The sequence below is a fragment of the Malus sylvestris genome, chromosome 16, assembly GCF_916048215.2.
Source record: "Malus sylvestris chromosome 16, drMalSylv7.2, whole genome shotgun sequence".
Lineage (NCBI taxonomy): Eukaryota > Viridiplantae > Streptophyta > Magnoliopsida > Rosales > Rosaceae > Malus > Malus sylvestris.
Genome location: NC_062275.1, coordinates 15239300 through 15250543, shown reverse-complemented (window position 1 = coordinate 15250543; position 11244 = coordinate 15239300). Strand labels below are relative to the sequence as shown.

General features: G+C 37.2%; 1 pseudogene; it reads right to left on the bottom strand.

Annotated features, from left to right (window-relative positions):
* Nucleotides 1–1151: 1151 nt before the first annotated feature.
* On the bottom strand, nucleotides 1152–10956 carry LOC126609144 (putative calcium-transporting ATPase 13, plasma membrane-type; annotated as a pseudogene).
* Between the last annotated feature and the right edge of the window lie 288 nt (nucleotides 10957–11244).

Below are 11244 nucleotides of genomic sequence, written 5' to 3'. Positions count from 1 at the left end.
AGGAAGGAGGAATTCAATCTAGGAGGAACTTCAAATCACATGCTGCCACCTGTCTTATCTAATCTGGGATAGAAAATATCAAAGGCATAACGTAACCGTCATCTCTCTATCCATGTTTATTTTTGGAATCAAGACAAAGTATGTTTCGATTGTTACATTGGTGTGAATCAAATATGAATCTATTATAATCCATATCCATTAGCTGAGCGTTCCTCGTCACTTGGGAGGGGATTTGGCAATAAAATCCAAGGGGAATGGCTTCGTTAACAAAAACTGTGAAGCCATCTTCCAATGCAGCTCATTTTCTTGTAGAGTAAGTCGTCTGTGTAAAACATCAAGTGCCCACAAGCAGAAGGTTGTTCCTCTGACTAAATACATGCTAGCCTCGAGGCATCTTACAAATCATTTCGTGGAGCCTTGGTTTCTTGTGGCCAAAGAAATCAGTCACACACTGGTGTTTGCAGTAATACGGAAGGCTCAAGAGTAACGCACATATTGCATGACAAAGAACTTGAACCGCTGCCATCCTTCGCCTAACAAATCCTATGTCCAGTTTTAATTTTCGTCGTGATCTGCCATAACACATTTACCATTTAGAAGAGTCAAACGCTGGAAGTGAGGATCCAGTTTTTGACATCACAACTTTGGTTTACGACAACAATGCAATCATGTACATTTGTTAGCTTTAACCCAAAGGTTTAAACATTTTTGTAATTGTGATTTCGGATATGATTCTTAATAACCGGATTGAGATGGGAGTCCGATGGGTTCAGCTACAATTACAATTTACAAGGGAATGGAGTATGAACATTAGGCGAGAAATCTTATCATGCAATACAAATAACCATAAACCACGCATTTGAAATTGATGACTTAAAAAACTAGAGTATTCAGGTAGCAATTACAGATTCTTCATTTTTTTCCTAGTGAAGAGAATATTACAGTGCCATAAACATCGACATTTCTGAATCAACGATATGATTCATATACATTGGCAAATCACCATAATAACGCATGGAGCTTCCCAATCCAATCGATTTGACAAAGAACATTGAGTTTTCTAGTTTCTCATTATTGTATAGCCATGATACATGTATCTTGTTTCTAATTACCAGTCAATGCTTTCTAGCCTGGGGCTTGAAAACAATTGGTTAGGAGAAGGATGCAAATCCAAAACAGGCAGACCATTGCTTCCAATCCAACCTCTCCCTATTGGAAAAATTATTGCAAAATCAAGGCTGCCGTTGCCTTGTCATCTACTCCGAAGATCTTTTCGCCTTTGAATTGCATAATCAAGAGGATCCCAATCTGGTACAGGAATTGAGGTAGGTTCCTCCACATGATGTTGGTGATGAGAGGCTCAATCCTGCTCACTGGTGGCTTTTCCATGGGTTCTTTTGTGGGCTTTTCTTTGGCAATAGCTAGATTTCTTAGTGTGGCCATAATTAAGTTTACCAACAAAAAGTGCGCTGCTGTTAACGAGATTCACCTGCCGAAATGGGTGCTATAAAGTTGATGCCAATAGCTGCAATATTTATAGTGAGCTGGAATTGGATGAACTTCTAGATGTTATTGTACACACTTCTACCCCACCTCAAAACTGTGACCAGCGATGCAAAATTATCATCCATGATCATAACACCAGAGCTATCCTTAGCAACTTCTGTGCCTTGTATCCGCATATAAATTCTAATAGCAGCTTTTATCAATGCTAGTGCATCATTTGTGCCATGAGAAACTTATCAGATGGAGAGGACCTTGCCATTACGCATATTTCCTCATCCTTCTCCTTTCTCACTTGAGGTGTGTAATTGAGAAATTGCACGCCTTCTATCACTGCTCCACTTAACATATCCTCATAAGTCTTGAGAATCCCACATTCAGTGGATATGGCTTTTGCAGTGAAAACATTGTCACCAGTGATCATTTTGATCTTCACTCCTGCATTCCGAAAGTCTTGAACTACCATCTTCACTCCTGGACGACATGGATCTTTAAGACCCACAAGTCCTAACAGGGTATATCCCTTTTCTTTTAGCATAACTTTGTATCCTTGATCATCCATTTGCTCTTCAGCTGGAAATTCTTTACTAGCAAAAGCAATGCAACGGAGCCAGCGAGTTGCCATATCTTAAATAATCTGCTCAACAGTCATTATATGATTGTCATCCTTATCCTCAACATGTCCAAAGGCATTGTAGTAACTTGTGCACATTGCTAGTGTTCGGGCAAAGATTTCTCTAGAGAAGGCTCCTTGGACCTCTGCACAGCTCCCCAAGGGATTGACACTTTGATGTATGTTTGATGGTTAGGCTCTTGCTTGCCTTGTATACTGCAGTAAGAACTTGAAGTTAGTTCTGAAATGTGCCTCTGTAGGGCCTTAGGTATAGGTCTTGAGGCTCACAATCAAAACTAACTAAATGTTTAGGCGTGCCACTACTATCTCAGTATAGTAGATGTAGAATAAGTGAGTTTTAAGTCGATTACTTGCACCCCAAGTTACTCAAACTTCTTGTTATTAAAGGATTGTCGTGGACGAGTTAAGTCCACATTAAGTTCTTTTTCTTGCCTTGTAAACAAGGACTTTTAGTTCCTGATCTTGTATGTTCGAATGGAGGGAGTCCAGAGCCCCTTAAGTCATTAATTTAGTTCCAAATTGCTCTTTAATGAAAACATATTCATTAAGTTAACCAAATCCAGATGCAAATAAGACTATTAAAATAGAAAAACAGGTGGAAATAACTTGAATACATGCTGGAGAGTGTATTAAGCAATATATCTACTAATTTAGAAAACAAACAAAGAGTTTCGGGCCAGATTTCACCTTGTCTGGCAAGGTTGAACCTCTTGTAGTCACTTCTCTTTGTATTTACAGGGGTTGTATGCTAAAAAGGGATGGATGGTAAACAAGTTTACACGAGGGAATCGATACTACAACACTAAGGAAGTTTTCTCACCAAATAGATTTGCTTTCAACTAAATTTTCTATCTTCCTTCGAAGTGCTTCTCATGTATTTTTGTTACTTCTGAGGTTTTTTATTTCAAACAGGTACAATTTGTTTAACTTAGTGGATAAATTCCACCGTCGAGGTACATATCATTCAATCTTTCATAGTTTTAGTCCGAATTGCATTTAATTTTTATGATTTCAAAACCTCTCACAACATAATGGAAGAAGAACAATCTTTGCAACTTATTTCTCAAGAACTCATGATTCAAGACCAGAATGTTATAAATGTTGCTTCTCTCCTACCTCTTATTATTTAGTTACATGCTATTGCAGATTACTTCATGCCATCAAATGTCAAGTATATGTTTTCCCATCAATGAATTATTTGGTTGCCTGCAGTTATTTCCTGCAAATCTATATAGTTGGTGCAAAGCAACCTGGAATTTACCAAGAGTAACGTTGTAAAGGATGATGGAAACTCTATAAAAAATAATTGTTGGAAGGAGATAACGTATGTGGATAGAATGCTTTGATTTTGGTTTTTTATTTTCAAATGGGTGTAAAGATAAATTTACATATTGAATTGGGTTTGTAAGGATAGTGTAGGTAGTAAATTTGGGTTGAAAGAGATTTAATAGTTTAATTAAAAATAATATGGGTGCAAAGAGTAAGTTGGGTGTAGAAGGAGGTTATATGGATTCAAATAAAATTTCCCTTTTTAATTTAGACGAGAGGGATTAGAATCCGCATACAAGGGTGCAGACTCAGCTTTGTTCAATTGGCCTAAACTACATCTCGGGATCCATCTCACATGGCTATAGCAATTGTGTTATAGGAATCAAACTTGCTTAAACTATTGAAACACCTTATAAACCACACATTTACAAAATAAAGACTTAAAACTATAGAGTAGTTGGGAAAAAACAAAGACAGAGATGGCACATTTGCCATAATGAATATAAAGGCTTATTATTTATTGTGTGGCTTAATCGAACCCCCTTCATCTTGGTGTAAAATATATCGTTGTACTAAAAAAAATGCTTATTAATTGAATTGCCACCTGAAACTGTCATTAAGTCTCAATTTACCTCATGAAATGGTTTTTTTTCTCACTTTGCCCCTTGAAAATGCCTTCTTCAACACTTTTGGTCTCACTTCACCCCATTCAGTTAAAGAAACGTTAAATTCAAGGGTATTTTGGACATTTCATTATTACACACCTCTTTGTCTTGCCTTCATCTTGCCTTTCAATTTAGTTGACTAACTTCATGGCGAAACAAATTATGGTTCATGAATAAGAGAAAGGAATTTAATGATTTATTCGGTTCAGATCTAACGTTTTTATAATGGAATGAGGTGAAGTGAGACTAAATGAGTTGAAAATAACAGGTTTAGGAGGCAAAGTGAGACAAAACTATTTTCAAAAAGTAAATTGAGACTAAATGACAGTTTGAGAAGCAATTCAATTAATAAGCCTAAATCCAAAAGAAATGCAGCATTATTTCACACCAGACCACTTTCCATGCAAGTTCCTACCATAATATCTAGTTGAATTTCTATTCGTAAATGTATTAAATAAATACTTTTCTTCACAAGTAACTTTTTCAGAAAGGGTAGCAGATAAGAATTATGATCTGAGCAAACTGGTCTAGAGAAGTCTGATTAAGACCAACTTGGTCAAAAAGGAGTTCGATAAGAGAGAGTTTGATCATGAGTAGTTCAATTAAGGGGAGCCTTGTTATGAAAAGTTCAACAATGGGAGTTTGATCAAAATGAGCAATCCTATTTTGATATACCTTCCTCATGGCATAGACAAGGAAATTGTTGGGGTTTTACAGCCCATGATGATTTTTCCTAAGTCTTCTTATTTCCTATTTGTAATGCATCATTTAGTTTGAAAATTTGATTTAAAATTTTGGTCAAAGATCATTTAAAAAATGAGCATTACTTCACACTTTCCTTGCAAGTTCTTACCAATAATATCTAGTTAAACTTCTATTCGTAAATATGTCATACAAATACTTCTCTTCCCAAATAATCTTTTTAAAAATGAGCATTTTCCCCCAGGATAGAATTCTCTTTCGTGTCAATGACTCGATGAGCAGAAATTAAGAACATAAAGTAGGTGGGCACACGCTTCCATAGCACTACGACCCCGCAAGAACGGATCTCAATGTCATTCAGTTGATTTCCCTTTCCATCCCTTTCTTTGAAATTTTAGGCAACCTTAAAAATTAAGGAGTAGGATTCTTTCTTCTTTAAATTCCTCATATTTTCTCTCTTTTTCTATTTGAACAATTACAGCCATATAACATTGTGTTCATTTCTTTATAGAGACACATAGAAAAGTGTGAAAGGAAGAAAAGAATGAGGACATTTGGACATAAAGATAGGAAAGTGTAGAATAAGATTATACCTAATTGGAAGCCCAATGGTTGCCGGAGATGGCCAGAAAATAGCCTGAAAAGTGACTGGTCCGCAGGAAAACTTGAAAACTTTAAATGTTCATAACTTCATCAATACTCAACAAAATTGAGTGAGTCAAAAACGAAAATCATACTTCTTGACAAGACAAAGAGAATGGTACCTTTATTGATGGCTAAATAGCTATGGTTTGGTTGGAAACCTGCTTGAAAGTGGCTATCTTGGTCTCGAGTTAGCCACTTTCGAGCCATTTTCCAGCTAAACCATGGTGAATTTTTTATTTTTGAGGTTAGCCACTATCGACAAAGGTACCATTCTCTTCTTCTCATTGAGAAGTATGATTTTTTATTTTTGAATCACTTGATTTCGTAAAGTATTGAAGAAGTTATGAACGTTTAAAGTTTACGCAGTTTCCGACGAGTTTTCCAATTTTCCAGCGGACCAGTCACCTTTCAGGCTATTTTTTGGCCATCTTCGGAAACCATTGGGCTTCCAAATAGGTATAATCTTGTTCTACACTTACCTATCTTCATTTTCATATATTATGGGTCGAATTTGGTTAAGAAACGATTGAGTTACGAAGCTTTGAAAATTGCCCAAACTTCCGGCCAAGAGCTATGAGACACTTAACAGAGTTTTTAACGGAATGACCAAAATATTGGATGGCGGACAATCTCAGGGACCATTTCTATTGATTTTCAATTTCAGGGGCCCAAGTGATGTGTTATGCAAATCTTAGGGACTTCGGCTAAAAAGCCGGAATCTAATTCACACCATTAAAGCAGTTGTGTTATAAGAATCAAACTCGCCTAACATTGTGGAACACCTTATACATAAACCACACATTTACAAATTAAAGACTTCAAACCATAAAGTTATAATTGGGAAGCAAGGACACATTCCTATCAATGGATATCATTCATTTAGACCCGACCAACTACCAATGTTATGAGTTTTTGGGTTTTCAAATCACTTGCCATGCAAGTTCCTGCATGCAATCTAGTTTTTTTGTTTTGGAAAGTCATGCAATCTAGTTATTTTTCTGTCGGGAGAGAGAGCTTAATTTGTTTCTATTGGCAGAGTATATATAATATGGATAATCAATGTTAAGGAGATTTTCTTGAAGTGAGACTATTTGTGGAGTCTTTGCCTCCTCATATTTGTTGCGCAATGTTTTATAATATTGGAATGGGAGTTGTGCCAAAAACATGAGTAGCCAAGAGTTCATGAAAAGTCTTTTAAGAAAATTTCCTTAGCATTTTCTTAAAATATATATACAAATATTTTTCTCACCAATAATTGAGAGAGGATATAGTCACTGCTGGGTGTAGAGCTTTCCTTCCTGTTTGGGGCTCACTAGGTGATTCGATGAGGACTTTTGTCAGATAGGTTGTCGAGCTTTCATTGGGGACAAACGCTTCCCCCACTAACCATAATCTGACTTCATGACACGTATTTACATGATAATGTTTTTCTAGTTCAGCAGCTAGATTTATTTTTGAAACCCATTTTCTTGTAGAATGGTTTCGCTAACAAAAACTACGAAACCATCTTCCAAATGCATGTTTTCCTCGAGCCCTCTTGCAAATAACATTCCCTTCCCTAATTGCTTCTGCAACTGTGTTAATTACCTCGCTTAAATATCAAGCCAGCACTTGCATAAATCATTTTGTGGAGCTTTGGTTTCTTCTAGCCAAAGAAATCGATCACACACTGGTGTTTGCAGTAATAATACAGATGGTTCAAGAGTAACGCACATACTGCATGACAAAGAACTTGAACCGCTGCCATCCTTCGCCTGCCAAATCCTATGTCCAGTTTTAATTTTCTTCGTGATCTACAGCAACACATTTACCATTTAGAAGAGCCAAACATTGGAAGTGAGGATCCAGTTTTTGACATACATCATAACTTTGGTTTAAGACAACAATGCAATCATGTACATTTGTTATCTTCAACTCAAAGGTTTAAACATTTTTGTAATTATGATTTCGGATATGATTTATGATAACCGGATTAAGATGGGAGTCCGATGGCTTCACTTATAATTACAATTTACAAGGGAAGGAAGTGTGAACATTCGGCGAGAGATCTTATCATGCAATATAAATAACTATAAACCACACATTTGAAATTGAAGACTTAAAAAAACAATAGAGTACTCGGGTTGCAAATGCAGATTCATCTCATTTATCCTAGTGAAGAGAATATTACAGCGCTATAAACATCTACATTTCTAAATCAACAATAGTTGAAAATAAAGGGTTTATGACAAATATAAGAATTCTCTACAATCTCGCAACTGTCAAATACTACTTCAATTCTTTATTATTTATAAGATTACAAAGGAGTAATACTAGGAAATAAATCAAAACAATCATTTGTCTACAACACAAGGAAACTAGACCAAATCAAATCATATCAAAATCCTAATTAAATCATATAAAATCACTAATTAAATCATATTCCTAAAATACTTTCCCTATTATTTTTCAACAACGATATCATTCATATACATTACCAAATCACAATAATAACGCATGGAGCTTCCGATCCAATCAATTTGACAAAGAACATAGAGTTTTTTAGTTTATCATTATAGTATGGCCAGGATACATGTATCTTGTTTCTGATTACCAGCCAATGCTTTGTAGCCTGGGGTTTGTTTACCTTCAAACGCTAGTGATCATCATTTCTCCATCTTCAGATGGCTAAACATCGTCTAAGTGAAGACTGCCTTTGCAAAAGAGTTTACAAGCAAGAGAAAGCTGCAGTTCCCATAGGACTTGAAAATCCACCCGCTTGGCAAGCCAACCAATTGGCCAGGAGAAAGCTACAATTCCAAAACATGCAAGCCATTACTTCCAATGCAACCTCTCCCTATCGGAAAATTTATTCAGAAATTCCAGCATCAGCACTTGGAGGACAATCGTCACTGCAATGATCCCCAAATACAGTTTGCGGGTTCCCTTGAAGACATTTTTCTCAAGCTTCCTTGCGTTGAACTCATTGAAGACCTGGCAAAGCACAAATGTGTTAAAAATTAAGGCTTCAGTTTCCTTGTCATCTACGATGAGCTGGAATTAGATGGACTTCTAGATGTTATTGTACACGCATCTTCCCCACCTCAAACTGTGGTCATTGAAGCAAAATTATCATCCATGATCACAACATCAAAGTTCTCTTTAGCAACTTATGTTCCTTGAATCCCCATAAAAAGTCCGATATCAAATTCTGTCAATGTTGGTGCATCATTTGTGCCATCACCTGTCATTACAACCACATGACCTCTCTCTTTCAAGCATTGCACCATTAGAAGTTTATCAGACGGAGAGGACCTTGCCATTACACAGATTTTATCTACCTTTTCCCTCATCTCTTGAGGTGTGTAATTGCGAAATTGCATGCCTTCTATCACTGCTCCACTTGACATATCCTCATCATGCTTGAGAATCCCACATTCGGTGGCTATGGCTTTTGCAGTGAAAACATTGTCACCAGTGATCATTTTGATCTTCACTCCTGCCTTCTGACAGTCTCGAACTGATGTCTTCACTCCTGGTCGACATGGATCATTAAGATCCACAAGTCCTAACAGGGCAATCCCTATTCTTTTAGCACAACTTTGTATCATTGATCACCCATTTGCTCTTCATCTGAAACTTCTTTACAAGCAAAAGCAATGCATTGGAGCCTGCTAGCCACCATACCCTTAATAATTTACTCAAAAGTCATTTTAGCATTGTCATCCATATCCTCAACATGTCCAAAGGCATTGTAGTAACTTGTGCACATTGCAAGTATCATCTCTGCAGCTCCTTTCCAATGCACCTGCATTTTATTGTCTGCGTGCCTCTTCATCAAAATCCCACTTCGTTTCTTTTGTGAATTGAAGGCTTTAACATTGAGAATGCTACAACACGTTTCCACTTGTTGCGTATCTATATTCATCTTATGAACGGCCCACGAAAGGATAGCCTTTTCTGTTGGACTGCCCGAGATCTCAATTTCTGAATCCAAGGTAGGTTTGTATACATAACCAGTTGTATTGAGAGCAACCATTTCTTGGATCAAGTTCAGGACGTTTGGAGAAATAGATGAATAAGCCTCTTCTGACACAAGTTTGCCTAACCAAAACTTGGTCACCTTCATTTCATTCATGGTGAGAGTGCCTGTTTTATGAGTATAAATGACGGTAGCATAGCCCATCGTCTCACAAGCAGAGAGTTTCCTCACCATTGCCTTATCAGCTATCATTCGCCTCATGGAATAAAAGAGAGTGATGGCCACGGCTAGTGGCAAACCTACTAGGATTGCTACCACAACAATTGTAATTGCAACTGCTACAATCCCAACCACCGCATATATTATGTCATCGGCCTTGGTCTTGCTGCAATCAAACTCAGGATTTCCATTCTCATCATCCATATTGCCTGTGAAGTATCGAACTAACAATATAATGAGCATTATGAGAGCAACTGCCATACCGACTTTAATTGTTAAGTTAGCTAGCTTGCTAATTTGAGCTTGTAAAGGTGTTTGTTCACTTGTGTTATGGCTGATACTGCTCGTCATCTCGCCCCATATTGTGTTCATGTCGACTGAAGTTACCAGCATCCGACCATACCCATCAACCACTTTGGCACCAGAAAACAAGAATGGATTCTGGCTGCGGCTAATTTCAATAGGGTCGATCTCCCCTGTCATGCTCGATTTGTCTATTTGTAAAGAATAACATCTAAGGACAACCCTTCGGCTGGAACTTGATCCCCTAAGTTTAAGAAAATGACATCACTAACCACAATTTCAGACTTCAAAATATTATGGCGCCTGCAACATCTGAGAGCTTCAACTTGGACATTGTCGCCGACTTCTGACATTTTATGAAACTGTCTATTCTGCCTGTAATTACTCACAGCAGACATAGTAATGACCAGAATGATATCGGGAAATATGTTTCCATCGTGCATCCAACCTTCCTTCAGTCCATGGTTGTGGATTCCGGAACCAAGAGAAAGTGTAGCACAACCTATCAAGATGAGAATGGTGAGGTCCTTAAAGGCTTCACACACAAAATGGAAGAACCTTTTGGTGGTGGTATCTTGTATGTGTTTGAGCCAAAGACTTCTTGTCTGCGGACGATAGAAGAACCCTTTTGGTAGTGGTATCTCGTATGTGTTTGAGCCAAAGACTTCTTGTTTGTGGGCGATATCTTCACCATCATGATCACCTTGAATTCCATGGTCTGCATCGACTTTGAGGGATGATGCTAATCATTCAACCCTTCCTAGCTGCTAAATCCAGTCTAGATTCTTGTCATTCACAAGGTCAGTGAGGGTTGTTTGGTCAATCCCGAACCGGTCGTCTGCCTCTATCCTTCTGATGTTGGCGAAAAGAGGAGAGCAAGAGACTTCGATGTCAACATATTTGGGCACAGAAAGGTTGAAGGCTCTGGAGCAGTTGATGGCCAGATAAGCAAAACGTCATGTTTTTTTGGGTTTGATTTGGATTCTATTAGTGCACCTACCGAATTCGGAAAGCTGCATGGTATTGGAAGACATGCTTAATTACCTGAAAAACATAAATGGAAGTGTTGTAAATTAACTGGAGGCTTTCTTCTCATATTTATAAGAAGCGTAGATTGTCCACTCCTCCACCTTTCAGTGTAGATAATATCATTTGTTAAAAACAAACTCGTTTAACTTTTTATATTATGTGTCGATGCAACTAATTACGGAAATTATTAAGAAAAAGTTGCTTTCAACATCTTTTCAACCTAATGAAAAAGTATTTGCTTTCGACAATCACGATAATTGTTAAATTTAGTTCATTATTTAATAAACTAGTAATTAAGAAAAACTAGTTAATTA